The sequence below is a fragment of the Pangasianodon hypophthalmus genome, chromosome 5 (assembly GCF_027358585.1).
Source record: "Pangasianodon hypophthalmus isolate fPanHyp1 chromosome 5, fPanHyp1.pri, whole genome shotgun sequence".
NCBI lineage: Eukaryota > Metazoa > Chordata > Actinopteri > Siluriformes > Pangasiidae > Pangasianodon > Pangasianodon hypophthalmus.
Genome location: NC_069714.1, coordinates 31,058,315 through 31,082,493, shown reverse-complemented (window position 1 = coordinate 31,082,493; position 24,179 = coordinate 31,058,315).

The window sequence follows — 24,179 nt, the reverse complement described above, 5'->3', positions numbered from 1 at the left end:
AACGGTGACCTAATATGCCGATGCCGTGTTGTGTAAATAGGTAGTGTGCATTTTCCTACATATGAGAAATAACTCGAAGCTGGTGATAAACGTTCTTATCTCACTCTAAACGCTGGAGTAACACGTAAGCATGTGATCGAGTTCGAGACAAATCTTTAGAGATAAATCTTTAGCAAATATGGAAAACAATATGTACTTTGTAAATACAGACGGATTGCGTGGATCTTTCTGATCAAACTTGGTCATAACATTAAGTTTTAGTTGAGTGGAAAATTGTATAGACAGTTGTACAGACATATAGACAATTAACCAAGATCTGTTTAATGTCTGTTAGTTTTGCACTGGAGACCTGGACGTCTATCTCACTTAACATACGTATCCATCTCATCCACATATCCATATTTACACTCAAACTGGAACGGGTTTATCCAACTTCCTGGTTGATTAACCAGACACACAATGACTCAAATCATTCAAGTGCATTCATTTATAAATTGTTCATTCAGATTCTTGAACTGATTCATTGGATTTTACAGTCTCAACTCATTTAAGTTTGTTTATTTAGGAGTCATTCAGATTTGTTCACTGATTCATTCAGCTGCATGGACCGGAGTCATTAAATTTCATTCATGTAAATGATTCGTTTAGATTCATTTACCACTTGCACAGACCCCAATTCATTTAAGTTTGTTCACTAAATGATTCATTCATATTTATTCACTGACAAGAATAAATCTGTTGCTGAAAGCGAGTGAGTGAGATTTGTTCAGAGATTTGTTTGACAGAATCGAATCATTTAAATTCCTTTATATAAATGATTCATTAGATTTGTTCACTGATTTGTTCAGCTGCTCAGATTTGAGTCATTTAACTTCTTTTATTTAAATGATTCTTTCTCATTTGTCCCCTGATTTGTTAAGTTGCATGGACACAAGTTAATTCATTTAATAATTAATTCAGATTTGTTTACTGATTTGAGTCATATTAGTTCATCAATTTAAATGATTCATACAGATGCATTCACAGATTTGGAAAGTTGCATAAACTCGATTTATTCAAGTTTGTTCATTCAAATGATTCATTCAGATTTGTTCACTGACCCAGATAAACCAGTTGCTGAAAGTGATTGAGTGAGATTTGTTTAAAGATTTGTTAAAATTTCGCACACTCGAGTCATTTCAGTTCATTCAATTAAACGATTCATTCAGATTCATCTATTTTTTTTTAATGATTCACTTAGACTTATTCACAGATTCATCCAGTTGCACAGGCTCAAGTCATTCAAGTTCAAAGTGGAACTTATTTCATTATACAGAATCGAGTCATTTATGTTTATTCATTTAAATGATTCATTGCCTGATTCGTTCAGTTGCACTGCCTTGAATTATTTAAGTTCCTTCATTTAAATGACTCACTCAGAGTCGTTCACAGATTTGCTCAGTTCGTCAGACTCTAATTAATTTTGTTCATTTAAACAATTCACTTAATTTTTTTCACTCTCATTGGTTCAGGTGCACAGACTCAAGCCATGATTTATTCAGATTTGTTCATGGATTCGTTAAGTCACACAGACTTGAGTTAATTAAGTTCATTTGTTTAAATGATTCATTCAGATTCGTTCACTGACTCATTCAGCTGCACAGACTTGAGTCATTTAAATTAATTTGAAATTAAAAATTCTGATTCATTTACTGATTTGTTGAGTTGCATGGACATGAGTCAGTTAAGTTCACTAATTTAAATGATTCCTTCAGATGTGTTCACTCAATTTGTATACTGATTCATTCAGTTGCATGGTTTGCACAAATGTTTGGTCTGATCATTCAGAGAACTCAGGCAGACACCAGACAGCTTTATCAGTGTAAATATAGTTAATAATGACTCATGACCACTGACCATAATAGGAGTGAATCTCTGCCATGACTGAAACGATTCACTGACTCATGAGACACAAAATAGGTTTGAAATGCAATACAATTCCAAACACGACAACAAAAGACCCATATAAAACATAAATGGATGTAAAGTCTGTGGTTGATAGACAAGAAGTCAATCTTGGGTCCATTGAGTGCATCAACAGCTCCTGGACAAAAGGATCAACTTCTTTTCATAGTGATTCAAAAGATACTGAGTCCGAATGATTTGAAACATAGCTACCAAGTCGTCGGTCTCCATAACGCTCCAGTGTGTTGCATACAGTACATATGATTAAGTGCATTTGGTGTAAGAAACATGATGACACATTGCAGGTGTTGTGTTTCTTTGCAGCTCTATTCCTTTAAATAGCTGAGCTAATGCTACTAAGGTACACAGTGTTTAATCAAAGCTCGCAAAAGCACCTCGATTGCCATATTATTTACGTCGGGCCACAGCCTTTAAAAATAGGCCTCTCTTCCTTTTCCATCCAATTCTGGCTCACACTTAAATTTCTATTTGCAGCAGACCGTAAAGCTCTTAAACGGAGAATAAAATAATGAAGATGAAGGAGCTTGGGAGCTGCTTGCCACCATTAATCTGAATGAAATGGAAATCCTGAAGGCAGAACAAGCGCTCTAATAAACAAACCTGCCCACTTCCCACCAGCTTAATACCTTCTCGTCTACCGATAAACTCAGATGGAGAGATGTGGTGTAATTTTTTAATTTAATACAGAGACAAAAATCCATAAGGCAGGCTCAGAGCAGAACAGTGTGAAATGTATCCGTTAAACGGTTTCACTTCCCTTCTGAGCTCCAGGACATTTTTTTTTTGTTTGTAGCCATCAATCACGTTAGCACCCATCAATCATTTTCCATACACTCTGATTAGCAGGCACCGAGTCAATTACTTTTCATTTGTCCAAGTAAAATGGCGTCCATGTCCAATTTCAGTTTGCCCTTCAGAGAGACGTGACACTTCAGAGAACAGAGTGGCTTTACGGCACTCTGAAGTGACTACAATGCATCACAGGCATGAGCGGACGACGTTAAAGAGCCCCTGCGTTTAACCCTGCGTTTTTCCCGCGGCAGCTGCGGATGGAGATGACTCTAATCGTGTGCAGGATTGAAGAGAGACGCACACGTCTCTGCTACCTGAGCCCAAATTGATGCCGTCTCAGTCTTCATTTCCAGCGGGACGGAGCGCTGCGACCCCAGTGGCAGCCAATTTTCTCCTCGGCAGATGGATGTGGAGGTTTATATCGAGCCGCCGAGCTTCTCTCAGCCCGTCTGCCATGCACTGCTGAGGCCTGGCACCTCCGTTTTTTTTGTCCTCCCATCATTATTTACTCAATTGCTGAAATGTTCAGTCGATCCAGATGGCAGATGACCACGATACGGCACCGGACTCGACCCCGGCATGATGATGCAGTTTAATATAAAATAGGATTTTGGGGTAAAATCCGCTCCATGAATGATTGATGTGAGGACAGGACAATAATATAGTAAAATACTGAAAGGTGTGATGAAGCAGAGTTACTGTTACCACCTGGATGTTGATTATTTTCCTATAACAGCATGTCCCCAAGTGTTTTATTCTTCTTATACCACAGCAATTTGCCAACTATTATGATTTTTATTTATTGAAGAACACATTTTACTTCTTATCAGTTTATCAGTTCGTTCCTCTTCTCACTCATAGCAGCTATAAACAGCTAAAAACACCACATACATAAAGCATAAACTCCTCTGTCCTGAAGATGTCAGAAAACTTAGTTACAGCTTTACCTCTGACTGTTACAAAGCACTGACACTGGAGACTCCTTCCATCAATGTTAAACATTTCCCTACAGAAAATCCTGTATTCCTGTGAATGAGCTGTTACTATAGAAACGATAATGTATTAGAATGAGCGCATTAATATAAACCTGTGATGTGCAGCTGCACTACTGTCAGAGCTGCTGTTATAGAAAATTAATCAATACCTTCTGACCAATCACAAAGGAGCGCTGTAGTTATAATGGACATGATAGTCAATGAGGGGATATAAAGTCAGATTCAGAACTAAAATTGGTATCAGGATTAGAGTCAGAATCATAATCAAATCTGAAACACAATTGATAGCTGAATTATGACACCAGGCTTGACACCTGAAACCTGAATACTCGAGTCTGCACCAATTCTGGGCTCTTTTAGGGGCGGGGCTTATAATCACAGGTTTGCTTTCATGTAGGAGATTTCTTTCAGAACTATGGATCGATTGCATAATTCCATACATCACATTTGTCCATGCAGCTTCAGTATAATAAATATACTGTAAATAAGCTTCAAGATGATTTTTTAATAGAAGCACTTCAAAGTTTTTTTTATGTGAAATCAATTGCATTGTAAATATGATAAATATAATAAAGTAGAAAGTACAATAAAATCAATCCTAAGAAAAAAAAGAAAAGGAAAAAAAAAGCAGTCTCTTTATAGGGGCTTGAAAACAGCTTTCACGCTTCACAGAATGGTGCGAACTCTCGCCCAGAAAAAAGCCGGAGTGTGAAAATAACGAGGGAGAAAATCACTTGTGGGTTCTCAGAAATAAAAACCTCACTCCTCTAATGATCGATGCATGACTTGAAATCCACAACAGCTCCGATTTGTCAGTAGGATGTTCATTTTGTTGGAATGAAAAAACAATCGGGTGAGTGTGTGATGTGAATAATGAGGTTCCTGTTTAGAGAACGCGGATGGAAGAAACAAATTCCAGAGAGGAAGACGTCTCCTGCTGAGTTCTGGCATGTAAAGAAGTTATTTTTTCTCCAACAATAAGGAAATGTGAGAGGATATGAAGCCGAGGCTTTGGGAGAAACACTCATATCTTTGAATCCTACAACCTTTCGGTCTTTGGGTTGGTGAGTTAAAGCAAGAGTCATTTCCGTATCCATCGTCTCAGATGAAACACAAAGCGCTGGAGTGCACACAGACGCTCCACGTCCTCGCGAGTGAGCTAATGAAGTCAGCGATGATGACAATAAAGAATTTAATGAAGCTGTGTGTCAGAAGCAGAGCCTCATCAGTGTGTAAGGGCGAGCAGGAAGTGTGTTTTCTGCAGTTATTTCAGTCTCGTTAGTCAGATATTCTGCAGAAGACACTGGATTTCTAATGTCAGTGGAAATGTAATTGAGTTTTTCTTCTTGGTCAATAAAATGAGAGTGTTGGACTGAGAAGCAACAAAAGCTGAAGAAAATAGACAGTACCAAAAAGCTGAAAGTGGAAATTTGCATATAAAAAGCAGAACCTCACTTGAATAAACGAGAAACTAATTGTCAATTCTTCTCTAATTACAAAAGATAATTTAATAATTTAACAAGCTGCCTAACATCTTTACAATTTTCCTTAATTACTAAATAGTTTAATTTCATTATTAACCTGAAACTTTCTCAGTTAGTTTGTCCATTTTCAAGCCAGTAGACTAATCAGCTTGATGAACGATAAAAAGATAAAAAGAAATGCAGGAGCATTTACACAAGAAATGTGGTTTTCAGGGAAATTGTGTTCATTCGGAAAAACAATGGTATAATACGACTTTGCGTAGATTTCCGTATACGGAGACTCACTAATGTGAACTGAAATTGATTGAGAAAATTAGCTAGGACTGACTAGGACAAAAGTAATGGCACCCTATAAAAGGAGGAAGAGTTAGTGTGTGTCTTTGATAGCAGACTTCCTGCAATGCAATTGCGGCTGAGCTGCGTTACTGGAAGATTTAATGCTTACGAGTCTCTCTTTCACCATTTATTCGCCATTTTATATTCATTTTCAGCTCGTTGTTGCTTGCGGTGTTTTGTGAGCAGGGCTAAATGTAAATGTGCCATGAATGCACTTGTTACTTGTTATGGTCAAAATATGCATGTGAGTATGAATAAAACCTTTTCTGTAATTTTCAGAGATTTTTATTTAGTTTGGTCAAGAACATTTACACACAACTTTACTAAATGATTCATAAATGAAGCCCAGTGTGTGAAATTTTATAACAAATTCAGCTGATGATGGTACTCCCACTGAAACCTTTTTTCAAAAATAATGCTGGGCACAAAGGATTGTGGGTGACTGACTGTTTGGAAGCATTCACCAGTTGTGTCCTTGGAATTGTTATAAACGTATGCTGCATTTCTCACTGCTATTTGAGGGATCGTTGACGCTGAGACACAGCTTGAGTGTATTCACATGCTTTTAACACAAATTTGTGACATTTTTAAAAGATAAATGGAACAGTGGAATTCAGTCCTTTCGAGCTTATAAAAGGTCTTATTTTGGTAGCTTTTCAGTGCCTTCTTGTCATAATTACAACAAATCATTACTAAAAGTAATGAAAAAGAAATGGTTAGAAATAATCCACTATACTGCAGTATTTAAAAGTGTGATTAGGGAATGTTTTTATTTTAGTTTTATTTTGACAATGCTCTACTACAGCTGGCTAACTAGAAAAAAATATGATTATATTATTAGTAAAAAAATAAATATAATGTAAAATATTACATTACAGAATGCAACTGAAGAAGAGAGAGAGTATAGAGTTGAAGTGTACAATATGAAATACTCTCTAAAATGTATTAAAGTGAGTATAGAGTAAAATAATAATAATAAAAAAAATGAAATCTGAGCAGTAAAACGATCAAATAATTACACTACCAGTGTGACTGTATAAGAACATGCCCTAAAGGAAAAGTCAGTAAAATCCCAACTACGAGGAAATAAGCAGTAACTGAAACCTACTTTTCTTTCCTAATGGAAGGTCCACAGCGGCGTCTCTTCAGATGATGCTATCAAACAGAATTCGAGTGTTTGGTCTGGTGTTTGGTCTGGTGTTTGGTCTGGTGTTTCCGCCGGGATCCCCGAAGCCCGCAGCACGTAAGTGGATGTAGAATTGCTTCAATTTCGCCACGACGTGACTGATCAACACACTGTTTATCTGTGTTTGTTTTATCTCAGGAGTATTATAGATCTGCTCCTCCAGTTTCTGTCCTGTTAAACTGATACACTTTCTCACATCCTCATGAGCTTCTCTGTGCTTTTCGGCATTGTTTTCTGTTATTATTCCATCTCTCTCCTTCACGTCTGAGGATTAGTATTGAAGAATTTCCAGGAGTGGTAGACCTGTGGTCCTGGACCAGGTTTCCAAGTCATGTTACCTTTCCAGAGCAGCCAGAGTGGGTTTTGTTTCACTTTGGAAAAGATCTGAAAGATAACGAGGTGCCAAATGATGAAGAGCTTTATATGTTAGAAGTAAAATTTTATAATGTATACGGTCACGAACAGGAAGCCAGTGCAACTGGAAAAGAATTGGTGATATATGATCAAAAGTACGTAAGCGGGTAACTATCCTGCTGATAAAGTTGTTTTTCAGGAATACCAAATAAAAGAGAATTACAGTAATCAATCCGAGATGTAACCAATGCATGAATAAGCACTTCAGTACTATGTTGAGAAAGTGAAGAACGAAGTCTAGCAATGTTACGTAAATGAAAAAATGCAGAACGTTAAATATTACTAATATGAGAACCAGATGAAAGCAAACCATCCAGTATGACCCCAAGACTTTCCACCTGGGTGGGAAAATTGACTGGGCCATTATCACTAAACAAGGTAAAGGATTGAGTTTTAGATAGTGGCTGATTGTCAGGAACAACATACTGACTAAGAGCTGTTATTGTCATTCACCTAATATCATCTGGAAACTACAGATGTAACACAATGACTTATTTTTTATGTGTTTAGTGCTCTATGTGCAGTATCTGTTTCTGTATTCAGATTGGAACTGGAAGTGGGTGTGGTCTAAACGTGACTTCATTTAAAGTAATTTCTCATGTAAAACAAGAAATTAGTTATAGTCCCAGTATCATTTTCACAAAAACAAACAAACAAACAAAAAAAACCTACAAAAACAAAACAAAACATGCACATTAAGTTAATATATTTTTTTTAAATACTTAATTTTGTTTTTTGGAGACAAGCTTCTCGGTCTCGAGCTCAAATTCAACAAACAAAAAAACAAATAATACACCTCCTATTCATTTCTGTACTTGTATCTGTTCAGAACACATTATGTGTTCATTCCAAATCACTCATGCGTATACAATACGTCTAGATTGCTGTCATCTTTTGCGATTGCTGCGATTGTTGTAGTGGCTTTGGGGCTGCGGTTGCTGTGAGCAGTTCTGCACTCAGGACTCCATCAGTGAACAGCGGATAAGTTCAACAAACCAGACTTCATGTGTAAACTATAGTGAATTTCCTGGTTACACAACTGCACTATTTGTCCATGTAGTACACAGTTATAGAGGGAATGATTTATAATCGCACTATCCGTGTCACCGAGATGAGGATGGATCCCTTTTGAGTCTGGTTCCTCTCAAGGTTTCTTCCTCATATCATCTCAGGGAGTTTTTCCTCACCTCCGTCTCCTCTGGCTTCCTCATTAGGGATAAATTCATACATTTAAACTTTATTTCCTGGATTTATAGATTTCTGTAAAGCTGCTATGTGACAATATCTGTTGTTAAAAGTGCTAAAGAAATAAAATTGAATTGAATCTCCTGACGTCTGCTCAGTAGCATGACAACGTACGCTAGGATTACGTAGCTGTATCGGTTGTTGCAGCATTTTTTTTTTACAAGTAAATGAGCACAGTGTTGGACGGACTCCTGATACAAGTTTCGTTATGAAGCATCCTTTTCTTAAAGGGAAAATAAAAATAGAGAGCATGCAGTCGGTTAGACACGTCCATGCAACACTTTACAAACACAAGTCTTTTCCTCATCGTCAGCATGGTGATGGTGGCTTAATCATTCCTCAGCTCAACAAACACACAACTGGCTCCATGTCCTCTCCAAACCAGCTGGTCCGGGATCATGCTGTTTACTTTTATTTATTCAGTGGACATTTTTACCCACAGAGATTTATAACTGAAACTGAGTCCACAGTCCAAACGCAGAGCTGAAGCACTCCAGGGTTTTAATGGTTAAGCACCTGATTAAAGGATTTTATTGGTTTTATTTGATAAGAAAAAAAAAAAAACAGCGCATTTTAAGCTACAGGATTAAGAAAATTGAAATGTCGCCCTCTCTGGTAGAAAAATGGTAGTGCAAGGTACTTGCTGAAGAACACATTATAACGTTTACAGGTAATTGTAGTATGATTAAATATAATGACACCAGTGCTATTTTACTGTTTAGTACTGTAATCTGGGACACCGCTCAAGTACTCATCATTCGCTTCATGAGAATTAAAACAGTTCTCATGCATCACTGATAAACAGCACAAATTCTACACAGTGAACTAGTCACCTAACTTTAGCTAGCTAGCTAAAATAGAAACTCATGTTGAAGGGTTGCTTCAGGGATTTTAGACGATGTTAGACGTGGCTAGCTTCTTAACTCTTATAAGCTAGCAAAAATATAATGTATTGTGTATATTTTATTATCTAATCTGTATATTTTCTGCTTTTGTCTGTCATAAAAAAACTTTGGCATGAACTGGAACCCACCCCTGAGGCTCGAATGACTCCCTCATACTCACTCCAGTGTAAAAACACAAATATATACCGGGAAACGCACCAACACCTGCTAGTAGGCACTAACTGGCTATCACTAGTTCACCAGCTACAACAATTTCACAACTAGGAAAAAAAATCAATAAATTATGCTAACGGTCAAACGTTTTTGAACCCTTGGAGTTTTTTTTTTGTCACTATTATTGCCACAGAACTAACAAAATAGCTAAAAAGAGCTAACAAAATTAAATATGAACAGTTAAATATTGTTATGTTGTTTGTTTGTTCTATGTTTTATATATATATATATATATATATATACACACACACAAAATATTTAAGTTTAGATTTCATTTTAGAGAAGCAAACTTTTTTTTTTTGCCTTTCTGTCTCCTCCTCAGGCTGCCACTGTAAATAAGTTCTCACTGTAAATTATTCTTAATTGTTTCTAATGATTTATCTGGTCAAAGGAAAGGTTGGCAAAAAAAAACCTTTAATTTGTGCACAGATTCATTGGCCTACTCTTAAAAAAAGAGTTTTTTTTTAATTAAATTTTTTATTTATAAATCTTACAAGTTACATACAGCTCTGTGGAAAATGAGAATCATTAAAAAAATATCTACATCTTACAAATATACTGAAAAAATAATATATATATTAGAAATGTATTTTATATATATACACACACACACACACACACATATACATATATTTGCTTTTTTTAAAAAAATATTTTTAAAAAATCCCTTCATATGTTTTTTATATATATATATTTCTTTATATTTTTTATGTATATAAATTTTTTATATTTAATATTTGTCTTCATATTTAATATTTTTCTATATTTTCTTATTTTTGTCAGAACGATCGTGTAAAGCATTTCACTGCAAGTCGTACTGTGTGTGGTTATGCATGTGACAAATTAAATTTGAATTTTGAATTTAAATATAAATAATTTAAAAATCAAGTTAAAATGTGTTGATAACTTCATGATTACAGCAACATCAATAACAAACAAACAAATAAGAATTAACAAATACTTACAGATAGAAACAGTTTATGAAAATATGCCCATTATTATTATTATTATTATTATTATGAAATATGAACATGAATTTGTATTTGTACAGTGTGCAGCTTTGGAGCTCGGTGCGTTTTGATGATATTTGTTCGCTCTGTGTGGTTGTTCTGGTGGAAACTCAGCACTCAGTGAATAAAAAGCTCGTGTATAAATGTTCCTTAAATGTGGAGCGCTAGATGACGTCTCAGGGAGGATAAAGTCGGGAGAATATGGTCAGCGTTGCAGTGATGTGTGTTGTCTGCTTATTTTTAATCTATATATAAAAAACAAAAAATCAATTTTCACTCCGAGCCCCTTTGCACCTCTACAGGCTATGATTCATGTTATTAGCGCTCACATCTATGCTAATAGTGCGCCATATTTCACTCCGGCAGTCGTTTGCATGACTGAAAGAGATTGATCAACGGTGTTTACGGATTCAGCGCGTAGCACGGGCGAAATGATCCGCCATAAATCACCAAGCACCTCCATTTCTTGCAAACGAGTACACTGGGCTTTAGAGCTGCTAGCGAATCCGTCATGTGGCAGTCAGGAATGCGCTCCACGTCACATAATTAATCTGGACAGCTTCCAGCAATCTGCGACAGTCCCTCTCTGATCCATCGCTTCATCGCCCGTGAGACCTGACGTGAGAGAGACGTGGCCAGATTGCCTCTCAGCACGGATAAGCTCTTTTTATCCAAATCTGACAAAACTCATTCATCAAGGTTATTCATTCATTTGGAAATGTATGCTAACGATGAGCTGACTAGCGATAGAGAGCTTGTTGAAGGTGTCTAATCGCTGACTTTAAAGCCCTTGAGCTTTGGGCGGTTTGGGAGGAAGAGGAGGAGGAGGAGGAAGAGTGTGGAAATAATTCGTCAGACTCTTTTCTTTGATTACATTACTGCTGCTCATTTTCTCCATCTTCTCCATCGACATCTCAGTTCTTCGAGTGAGACACATGCAGATATTAATCTCACTAGCGAGCACCAGTTTCACAACCTGGACCATTTCCTTTCACCAAGAAACAAACAGTTTTCGTCCACCATCTTTGTTTAAGTTGTACAGATGAACAGTTTTCATAGTTTTTAGGCTGCTTTCACTCTTCCTCACACTTTCACTCTTTCTAACCGTGTCTTAAGGGCAGTGTTTAAAAACTAAAAAGACAAGATTTTGAGAATAAAGTTGCATTATTTTAAGAATAAAATTGTAATATCTGATATTAGATGAAAAAAGTCACAATATTTCGAGAACAACGTCGTAATATTTCGAGAATAAATTCAGAATAGTTCGAGAAAAAATTGCAATATTTAGAAAACAAAGTCGTAATATTTCGAGAACAAAGTCACATTATTTTAAGAATAAAGTCATAATACAATGATAAAATGGTAGAAATGAGAGACGTTGAGGATTTGCTAAAGTTACTGTTTCTGTTGCAGAGGGAGAAATCGCAGCAGTGATCTCCTTCAAGACTGTCGATTCTTGCATTTCTTCCATTTCGTCCTTGTGTTTCTTGCACAATTGTTTCTAACACTAGTTGTAATGCTAGTTAGTTCTAATGTTAACGCAAATAATAATCAATTAGTAATCAGGTGCTGATGCGCCAGAAGAATAGGTTTTCTATCTGTATTTATAAATTATTTCTTTATTCCCATTGCTCTGATACACACCATTCTGTTACACCATTATGACTTTATTCTCAATATATTACAACTTTATTCTCAAACTCTATTTTTGTATTTTTATTTTTTAAACAGTGGCCCTAAAACATCCCCGTAGCTTTTTCTGCTGATATGAAAAATGTGGCTCGGATGATGTTCACACTGTCGTATCTAATATCGGCGAAATAACAAGCTTAGCTTTCTCTCTAGATTAGATTTATAATTCTCAGTAATACAGATGAAATATTGTAAGATCGACAAAGAAATACTTTCCATTCAACATGTCATAAATCTCTAAAAATTATTCACTCGTTATTCACTAACAAGACTCATTTTTTCACTCTGTCCTCCATGTTTGTTTTTCCTGCTCGCAGTCTCTGTTTTAATGGCGTTGAAATCAGAAATGTGACTGTACATCAAAACCACGTGAGATTGAATACGTAATAACTCTTCAAAGTCCTCTTCAAATGGAAGACACGAGTTTCACTGAATTTCTGTCAATTTATCCCCCAAATTTATTACTCTCATGCATTCCCCCTGTCATAGATAGATAGATAGATAGATAGATAGATAAATAAATATTGCAGTTTTATGTACAATGCGAGGACGTAATTGTCACCTCTACCATAGACAATTCCCCTCCAGGCCACTAGGGGGCAATCTCACTTATGTTTTGAATTTCTTTCTTTGTTGTCTGCCTCACTTCCTGTATTTGTGCACACCTGTTTTGTGTTCCCCATAATTGGTTCCTATATAAGTTCCATCGTTTGTTCCTTTAGTTGCTGTTGGTTTTGTGTTTGCACCGTGAGTAGGTCATACTTACGTGGAGTTTTCCTAGCCTTGCCTTGTCTTGCCTTGGTCTAGAGTTTTTATTGTTTTCCTAGTTTTGGTTCTGTCCTTGTTTGTCTTTGTTTGTTTATGTATTATTTACTAAAGTCCATCATCTGCACTTGCATTTGTCTCTCACGAGACCCTTCTGTGACAGCAATATATAAGGAAAACACTTTAACCAGTTTAACTGTACAGATCAGGAGAATGATTGTGATTTTATTTTGTATATTTTTTCATCCCACTGAAATTAGTTTCTGGTTACTCCACTGCCAGCACAACACACGACTCCTTTTTAGAGGTGAGTGTGACTTACATCAAGTGCAGTACACAGCCCGCATTCAGAAACCAGAGCGCACATGTGTATATATATATATATATATATATATATATCTTCAAAAATAATGAAATTAAATGTTTCTATATTAAAAAAAATCCTATAAAGAGCAGTAAACAGTAATAAATGAAACAAAGTCAGTATTTAATGTGACGATCCTTCACTTTAAATAAATAAAGCAGTATCTGAGGTGCAGTGTGTGCAGTTTTATAAGGAAATGAGCTGGAAGTGTTACTGAGCATCTTGCAGAAGCAGCCACAGTTCTTCTGGAGACTTTGACTGTCGACTCGCTTCTTATTTCTGCAGCGAAACCCAGCAGCCTTCATTATGTTTTTATCTGAAAAGTGTTTAGTTAAGCACTGTAAGATGTGTTCACATGCTGTATGATAGCAGTCACTCGTATGAAAAGTGCTGTAGAATTAAAGTGGCAGAAAGTGCAGGCGTGAAGCAAAACTCCTCTCAAAATAAAAAAATTGTGTATTTATTAGTAAGTATCACCCTTAGCTGTGTGTTTTATCGTCGCTGGATCTTCTTGTGATCGATCACACGCTGCGTTTAACGTCTTTAACCTCCGAGATTTCAGATCAGCTCGTTCATTTCCTCTGCCACTCGCTCCTCATTTAATTTCCTCTCTCGCTCACGTGAATATTCATCTCGCTTTGATTAATAGATTCAGCGTGTTTGAGACACACCCCTGTCCTTGATTACACTTAATGAAAGTTCCAGTAACACTGCACATGAAGGGTACCTCCATAGGGCCTTTATAACACATTCATAAGCATTACACAGCTCTTCAGTAAAGGAGTGCTGGAGCTTTATGGCACGACTCATAAGGTGACATTAGGATGAAGAGTTAAGTTTTATACTAGCCTTATCTTGCAAGATGTTTCTTTCTTTTTTATTTTTTTAATAACAAGAGACTCATCTATGAAGTCTCAATTCCATTTCTATGAATCTGGCTTATGTGTCTTATAACAGTATTATAAACGCTCAGTTGATTACCAATTTAGTTTGAGGACATAATAATTTATTTTTAAATTTATAAGCAATTTATTCGACCTTTGTAACACATTCATAAGCATTCCAAAAATCCTCAATAATTAAATGCTGGAGGGTTATGTCAAGACTCATAAGGTGACATAAGGGTAGCGTAACACCAGTTATCATGATGGGATGACTTTGCAAGACTGTTGCATCTGTAATTGCTTTACTTGCAAGATTTTTTTTTTTACTAAAAGCTCATAAAGCTTCGTGACTCTTCTATGAAGCCTCTATTCCATTTCATGAATGTAACTGACATAAGTGCTTCATAACAGTGTTATAGATGGAAAATTGATTACCAGATTAAATTAATGATATGAAAATGATAGCTAAAAGAGCACTTACATTGGGCCTGAATAGCTGGAGGGTTATAGCAAACCTTGTAAGGTGACATTAAATGTTAAGTGGCTTTATGTAGTGTGACATCATCATGTGCTGACTTTTAAACACTGTAATTTTTCCTCATTGTGTTGAAGGTTATTAGTTCATAGCACCTTCACAAAGCTTAAAGACACTTCTATGAAGACTCAATTCCATTTTTTATCAGTATGTAACTGATATGTGGGCTTCATAACAGTGTTATAAATGCTAAAATGACTTTAGTTTAGTTTGAGGAGGTAAAAATGATTGGGACACTTTATTTAAAGTGTACCTACACTGGGACTTCATAACACATTCATAAGCATTCCAAGATCTTCAATAAATCAATGCTGGAGGTTTAAGGTGACATTAGTCTTTATGTAGTGTCACAAAAGAGAGAGGAACCTTCAGTTATAATTATGGCTCGACTTTTCAAGACTGCAATTTTCGCTCCTTATCTTGCGTCTTGTTGCTTCGTAGCTCATACGTAAAGCTTTGAGACTACTCTATGAGATCTCTATTCCGTTGCTATGAATTTAGCTGACATATGGGCTTCATAACAGTGTAATAAATGCAAAAGTGATTTTCAGGTTAGTTTCTGGGCATAAAAACGATTGGTAATTTTAATTGGTAATAGTTTTATTTAAAGGGTACCTACATTGGGCCTTTATAACACATCCATAAGCATTCCAAAATCTTCAATAAAGAAATTCTGGAGCGTTATGTCAGGACAAGTATGTGACATAATACTTTATGTTGGTCCTTATCTCGCATCTGATTAGCTCAGAGCACATTCCTAAAGCTTTGAGACTTTCTTTATGAACTGTGAGTTCGATTTCTATGAATGTAACTGACATATAGGATTCATAACAGTGTTATAAAAAAAAACAAAATTAATTCCCAGTTTGGTTTGAAGACATGAAAATTCTTGAATCTCTGACACATCTGTTTGATGCAAAGACAAACTCATACATCATAAACATGTTCATGTCATCTCACAAGCTTTATGTAGTGTTAATGAATGTGTTACGAAGGCTCAATGTAGCTACCCTTCAAATAAAGTGTTACCAGTTTCCCAAAGTCGATGGAACGATCTGCGTTTTTATCAGCGTCGCTACACTGTAAACACAAATCGATATTAGCTTTAATGATGATATTCGCTTTAAAGCTACGATGACAAAGTGTTATAAAGTGCTATACATCGCACACACACACACACACACACACACACACACACACACGTTGCCTGGCAACACACCTCAGGGTCCGTGGGAAGCTGTAAAGTTGTGGATTAGTGATTCAGAGATAATGGGAATGTGCTGGGAGTTAAACGTGCGCTGTTGGACTTCTCCTCCCTCTTTCTTTACTTCCTGATGCTGTACAGAGCCGAGAATTCACACGATTAATCGCCGTTCCGAGTTAAAGTGCAGGAACATCGTGCATCTGATCCAGCCAGAGAGGCTCCCTGTAATTAGCCGTTTGATTAAGGAGCGTAATTAGCGTTGTTTAATTACCTCGATCAGATGTTCTCCCCTGTTACGCCGTCCAGGTTCCCCGAGCGGAGCACGACTCATCTTCATCTGCGCTATTAATCTGCTAACATCCTTTCACCAAGAACATCTTCATCCTGCTGCTTCACTCAGAGATCACTGAGCACGCTTTCATTCTGAGAACGAAGGACGACTGAAGTCCACTAACAGGAACGCTCTCATTTTTATTCGTTATGAAATAAACAATTAAAACAATATGACCATTTTCCCCAAAACGCCATCAGTATTTAATCATATAAAACCAAAACACTGTGTTCTTATTATCTGTAGGAATCACTGAAAGCCTAGGTTTATAATAATGCAATTATTATTATTATTATTATTATTATTATTGTTATCTAAATATAGTTTTGATAATAACAAATTTTGCTAGTAAAAAGCTTATTATTATTTCCTTATTATTATTTAATGATGATTTAGATCATATTTATTATTTAATTAGTAACAACAACAACAACGACAACAACAATAATAATAATAATAATATTAATGAAATGAATAATAAATATAGATTAAATAATTTATTTTGCTAGTAAAAACATTATTTCCTATTTAATGAGTATTTAGTGAATATTCATTATTTAATTAGTTATTCTTCTTCTTCTTCTTATTATTATTATCTAAATATAGTTTTGATAATAATAAAATTTGCTAGTAAAAATCTTACAGTTCCTTACAGTTATTTAATAATTATTTAGTTAATATTTAATTTAATATTTATTTAGTTAGTTATTATTATTATTATTATTAAAGATTTAATTTATATGTTTTATTATTTAATTAATAATGAAATATTCATAACTAAGACAGCTGATTAACGATAATAATAATAATAATAATAATAATAATAATATGAAAATCAAGGAAATTAAACATTATTATTTTGTCTTATGCAGTCAGATGATACACACTGTCGAGTGCAAAAGTTTACACCCCCCTTAGCTGCAGATTGACAGAAATGAAAGCATGAACTTCTACTTCACAGTTAATCTACAAACCCGCACCGCTGTCGTCTTCGTTTAACTGCGTTTCCTGATTTATATCTCGTTAGATCATACAGTTGCAATGTTACAGCATCCGAGTCTCAGTCTGCACTTCTGTTTTATATCACACTTAAAAGTTTACACCCCCTCACTGACACGCTCGAGCTAATTTATCTGAATGAGCCTCGTTAAGGCGTGTAACGACTCGCAGTCTCGACCTGTTCATTGCTGTGAATCAGTGGAACGCGATAAAGTCTTTAGACGCAAATCCACATGTTGTTACAGCGTGTGTAAAACCAAGCACATTAAACGCCTGTGCTGGTAAGGGCATGTGTGTGTGTGTGTGTGTGTGTGTGTGTGTGTTTTGTTTAGCATGTTATGCTTTGTGTTTTTATTTGTGTTATGTGTTTATGTGGTTCAGAAGTCCAGATGTTCTCCATTCCATGATCCAGTCCATGATCTTCTCTATCACTTTTATGTTTTTTTAATGTTTTTCTCCTCTAGTGCCTGAAACGCCAGATGATATAAAAGACAACATCTGAGTTAATGCTCCAGTCTTTCTGTTAAAAAAAATGCAATCATCAGTTTATATGACTATGATTCGGTGATAGACGTTTTATAAGTGAATAATACATAGTTTACTAATGATTTATTAATGATTAATTAATGATTAATTAATGAGCAAGACAGGAATAATGATTGTATATATTACAAAATACATTTTAAAAACATTTACATCATGTATTAATATTTTGGTATCAGTTTAAACACTTTATTAATAAAATACTTAGGAGTTAATAATAAAGACTTTCCTTATTTAATATCAATTTTATTTAATATCAATTTTATTTTTAATATGGAGTTGTGAATCTCTGTCTGCTTTTTAAATATATAATTTGAAATTGATTAGTTAGTGTGTTTTCTAGCCGTCTTCGATTTATAAAATGGCATATTAATTGTTTGTAAGTAATTTATTATTATTTAAAGTGTTAAAATTAACACAAACAACACAACAGAAAGACAATTAGAAAATCTCAGACATGCGTTAAGTTATTTATTTATATTATAAGAGAGATGGGAAATAAATAACGCGCTGATTTATTGGTTCTCCAGTTTTATTTACACTCTCGCTTGTGAACCTTTTCTGCATTTAGATTACAAACAGCTCCACTAGAGGGCAGATCAGAGCTCCAACATCCCTGGCCATCAGGTTTCCATGGCGACGTATAAAACGTGTAAAGATTTCCAGCCAACTTTTCTTCGATGCCGAATTGTCTCTGTGCAGAAAAAAATGAATTGTATTCAGATTAAAAAAAAAAAACAAACAAAAAACATTCAAACACTTTAGCCATTATAGTGAAATTGGTTATGGTTAGTAGTAAAAACTTTAACTTGTACTTAAGAGTGTGATTTGAGATACAGCTCCTGTTCAGCTGCAGGAAATAAATCATCTTGCGTATGCGTAGCTAATAGCATGTACTGTATAACCCCGGAGTTAGAGCTGTTTGTCTTTAGCTAGCTTGGCGTTGTTATATTCTTAAATTAAAATTTGAACATAACATAAAATGAAGTATAAGGTGTTTTTAGCTTTGCTACATCAGTGACTGACTACATCAGGGGTCATCAGCGGAACGGACCGAATACTTGAGAATAAAATCTTGGTGCAGATACAATAAAAAAAAATTAAGAATAAAGGACAAACTGCACTTTAAAATTTCAGTTTCATTGATTTTTTTTTTTCGAAGCTACATCAACAAAAATATTTACCAGATTTAGTTCTTTCTTTTCACACTACAAGGGGGCGCCATGCAGCTGAAACCTGACCAGCTGATGCCTGATTCCTAAACCTTCTTGCCAAATGATAGTAAAGCGTCAGTTTTTGCATATCTACATTAAAAATCATGGCGCCCCCTGGTGGTCTGAGGAAACCTAAGCAAGATTTTTTCATTTTATTTACCCGCTTTATTAGAAAGTGTGGCTTGTAGCTTAAAATAATTGGATGATGAAAACAGAATGATAGAAGACTGAAGTTTGCATTTATTCTCCACTTCAAATTCAAAACACTGTTTGTCTGGTGAATCTGCGAAAGATCTGAGTCAAAAGTGGTGACGTTCGATCCAATTATATCCAGATTTATATCCATTACCTCATCATAAATGGTTTAAAATTAAAAGGTAACTACTTTCATTAGGCTCAGTCATGTTCAGTCATGCAAATAACCGGAGCCTCACAATTATTATACACCAGCTCACGACTGCTATCGCTCAGGAAGAGAAGCCTAAACAGTGAATAAAGTCAGAACTGAGCAAAATTCATTTAAAATAAATGAAACTTTATAAATGCAGAGAGTTTATAAGTGTATCTACTCTCCGCCTAAATGAATTTGTGGGTGGAGCAACAGTAGCTCCGCCTCTCAAGTAATTTCACATTCTCATTGTCATCCTCTGTAGTTATCCTTCCTAATCACTATGTATATATGTGTGTGTGTGTGTGTGTGTGTGTGTATAAAACCTGATTTTCCACAAACACTGATGTTCCACAGCGAGTGTCAGAGACACGCTGCGTTCGGATTTTATGACTTTTGGAAATTTGTCACTTTCTGTTTCAGCCCACGCGACAATTAATGAAGAACTGCCATCTGTTTTACTGAGTCCATTACGATCAACTGTGATTCATGGTTTTATAATCAGTGTGGCTCAGTGACACTCTGCATATGTTCCTGCACACACACACACACACACACACACACAGCACCAGGTGTTACTCAGTTCCCACGACAAACTCTTCACCTGTAGGTTTTTCACACTCGTGGCGTCTCTGGTCCGTCTGTTCCATGAACTCTTCACTTTCTTTTCGTTTGAAACATTAACATTAAATAATGTTAGAATTTAACGTGTAATGTCATGCTAACATTTTGTAGCATCATGTTTTTAGCAACATTTTAGCATCCCTGTGACCTCAAGCCTCTGTATTTTGGTTTCTCTCTTTCTTCACCATCATGCAATGCTCCAGAGTATTTTTGTGTTAGTTTTCTTGACTTCCTGTTCCTGTTCCTGTTCCTGTTCCTAACTCAGAGTCACTCGATGTTGTGGAGGAACTAGCGGCGGTTAATGGACGGACAAAATGTTTCAAGTCAAGATATCTTAAATATAGTCATATTTCATAATATGTCTCATTATGAGATTATTATATAACAAATATAAGGTCATTAAATCTATTTAAAGACATAATTACTCATTTCAAGCTCAAAATTGTCTCACTCTATCGAAAGCATCTGCTAAAAGAATCAGACGATTTCAAGATATAGACTTGAGACAAAAAAATATTTTGAAACAGAGAGAAATATTAGCTAAATATCTAATATATTAGCTAAATATCTCTCCAGATACCTGGAGGTTTTGTCTACCTGAATGTTTGGTAGAATAAATTGATAATATGAATTTCATTATCCCCAAAACTCACAATAATTTTTTTCCTTTGTGTCGCTCATTGTTATTTTATGTTTTTGTTTTTTTCTTTAATATGGAAATGTAAGGTGAGGCCAGAGAGGGAGGCGTTTAAACTGAACAAAACTAAGCCATAAATAAAACCGTATAAAAGTGAGAAGTGCAATAATTTATTTCAAAAACCACAAAAGAATTATTCTTCTAAACATTTGTGTGATGTACAGTATATATTTTTCTTTGTGTCCTTTAAAAGAGATCTTCTTGGTTTTCTGACACAGGGATAAGGAGCTAATTTCCATAACGCTTTGCTGAAAAAAAATCGCTTAAAAAAGTGGGAAATAATAAAACTAAAATTCATAACAAAGCAGAAAGGCACTGATAAGCTAACATCCGTTTCTTCTGCCATACTGTGCTAACATTTATACTAGACATGTCTTTTTTAAACCCGTTTAAACCCATTCTCTCTAAATCCTGTCACAGTTTAGCGAGAATAACTTTCTAAGCGGTGACTTCCCCCCTCCGAGCCCGATCTAAGACAGAGAGCGATGTGATTTGTGGGGAAAATAAACGCCAGCGCTCTCCAGCGGTTTGACAAATGGCCCTGAGCTGTGTTATAAAAAGAGCAGGAGGCAGATTCATGATGGAGCTGGCGCTCGCTCTCTCGCCACAGAGCTTCAGAAAGGCTGCCCTCCGGCCGTACCGGCAGCTGCGTGCCATGTGGAGTCTGTAACTGTGCTCCTGCTAAAGCAATTAAAATGGAATTAGTGTAAAGAGTGCACACTCGTTCCCTACAGACAACTCAGTGACAAAAATCAACAAAACCCCATTAAGCCTCAGGGCGTCAAAACTTTTTGTCATGTCGGAACTGAAAACATGCTTTAGGCAAATTTTATTTAAATTGTTTTAATAGAGATTAGAACACAAATATAGTTTAGAGATGAAGCAGAATTACATATATATTGTCGTAAGTGTGAAGAGGGGCGGAGTTTGAATGAATGAATACATTATTAAGAGGCGTGGTTAGGTGATGTCCGGGGGCCACGGTGGCTTTGTGATTAGCACGTTTGCCTCGCAACTGCAGGTTGGCGATTCGATTCCCGCCTCTGACCGGTGTGCGTGGAGTTTGTATGTTCTCCCCGTGCTTCAGGGGTTTCCTCCGGGTATTCCGGTTTCCTCCCCAGTCTAAAGATATGTTTTTTTGGCTGATTGGCATTTCAAAATTGTCCGTAGTGAGTGAATGGGTGTGTGAGAGTGTGTGTGATTGTGCCCTGCGATAGGTTGCACCCCATCCAGGGTGTCCCCCGCGTTGTGCCCCGAGTCCCCTGGGATAGGCTCCTGGCTCCCTGCAGTGACAAGTGGTACAGAAAATGGATGGATGGAGGGTTAGGTGATGTCCAATCACATCAGCTCAGCATTCCTTTAGTCAGTGCAGTGATGATTTCAGACCTTTAACATCTCTCTCTCTCTCTCTCTCTCTGAGGATGGTGGGTAGTGGTTGAGAGAGCAGGGGTTTGGAGCATGTCTCTAAGTGTTTCCTAGTTAATTTTCCTGATTATTTGCTTTCGTTTCTTTCTCCTCTTTAGGTTTATTGATTTATAGCAGATTTCTCCCACCTGACCCTGGGACAGTGGTGTAAGTGCACGCTGGACGACTCCATACTGATCGAGGAAGTCCTAACTGCACTCAGTGATCAGGTTGGTGGGTTAAACATCCGATCAGCCTCTCGGATGAACAGAGCAGTGGTGGTTTTTCTCACTGAGGTTAAAATGGTTGATGAGTTTATTGGACAGTGGCTAATGATAAACAACACGTTTGTTCCTCTTCTTCCACTTTTCAGTGTTTTTAAGAAAATGTTGTGTCTTTCTGCTGTTTCGCCTGCATGATCTTAAACACACAATATGAGCCACTCAATCTCTCTGTAAAACTAAAGGTCGAGGGTAAAGATTATATGATTTTTATTAGCTCACAACAGATGAGGTGTTTTGTGTCTGGTGAACATGCAGTCTGAGCAGGCGGGAGAGCAGCCAGGCCGAGACTCAGACAACCCCGACATGTACCGAGCAGCCGAGTGAGTCTGCAGCTCGCGCAGCAATGGGAACCAACACCACCCCAGCTTTAAAAGAAGAAAGAACCTGAAAAGTCAGGCTCTGACTCCTCCAGCTCCCCCTCCGGCTTTGCCCCGGTCTCAGACAGACCCGGCCCGGCCCAGCGTGAGGAGCAGTCACAGCACATTCATCCAGAGGCTGATCCTGATGTTCTGTCTGAAGCTGAGACAGAGGAGGAAATGCAGGGAACCTGTTCTGAGATGGCTTTAGAAAGCTCACAGTGCGATAATGAGTCAAAAAATGAGTCTGATGATACAAAGTGTGGTTAAGAAGATGACACTGATCCTTCTGAGGTGATAGCTAAGTTTAGTAAATCTTTTAGCAGTTCTTAGCTCTACACTGTCTCACAGATAAACATATTTTTAGATCTGACCTCAAATTGATGCCTTTTTCCCCCAATCTGCCATGTTTTTATCTGTCCTGTTATGTAGCAATGCTGTGCTTAAAGAGCTTGACTATCACCTGAAAAAAAACTAATGCCAAAAGTTAAAAACATGATCTAAAAAGAAGAAACACCATTAAAAAGAAAAGAAACATTATGCGTCCTTTAGTGCTATTTTTCTGGCAATCCTTAAACATTGGCTCAATTAATATAAAGGAATGTTGTAGTGCTGAGAAGTGGTTTAGACTTTTCAGTTTTTGTCTCTAAAAAAATGCTAACATTATTATTTTTGCACACAGACACTAATAACCACACACAGTGGCTAAGTGAGTGGAAAGATCAGGCTTTCTTCTGCCATGGTTCAGATATGAGCGCTGGGTTCACCATACTGCTTTCTGCAGATATTTGAGAACAGCCGGTAAACATAGCAGAAATTATACAGATTCAGAGAGTAGATATCAATCTCCACAACTTCTCCCTTTCTCTGATTAAAATTTATGCTCCTAACATTGGCACGGATCATATTCAGTTTTCTGAAAATCTGAATACATTCTTCTCAGACATTCCCCATGAGAGAATAATCATTTTAACTACATTCTGAATTACAGTGTAGAGAGGAACCACAGTGAGCCTCATCCTCACTCAGCAGAAGCACTCAGAACTGCTAAGCCAGTGGTGGGACATAGGAAAAATTCAAATCCAGCTTTTCTGCCAACAGTACAAAAACACTACCACTGAAATGAAGAAAAAGATTGGTTTCCTTGAAAAAGAAATCCTAAAGCTGAAATCCTAAAGCTGAGCAGATCCATAAGTAAGGAGAAGAAACTGCTGAAATACTGGAGAGGAACAAAATTCTTCTGAAAAACCTATATGATGAAAGAGACCAAGGTGCAATGGTGCAAGCCAGGATCACACAGTACAATAAAATGGACTCATTCACTGCCTTTTTCTTCTCACCTGAAAAAAA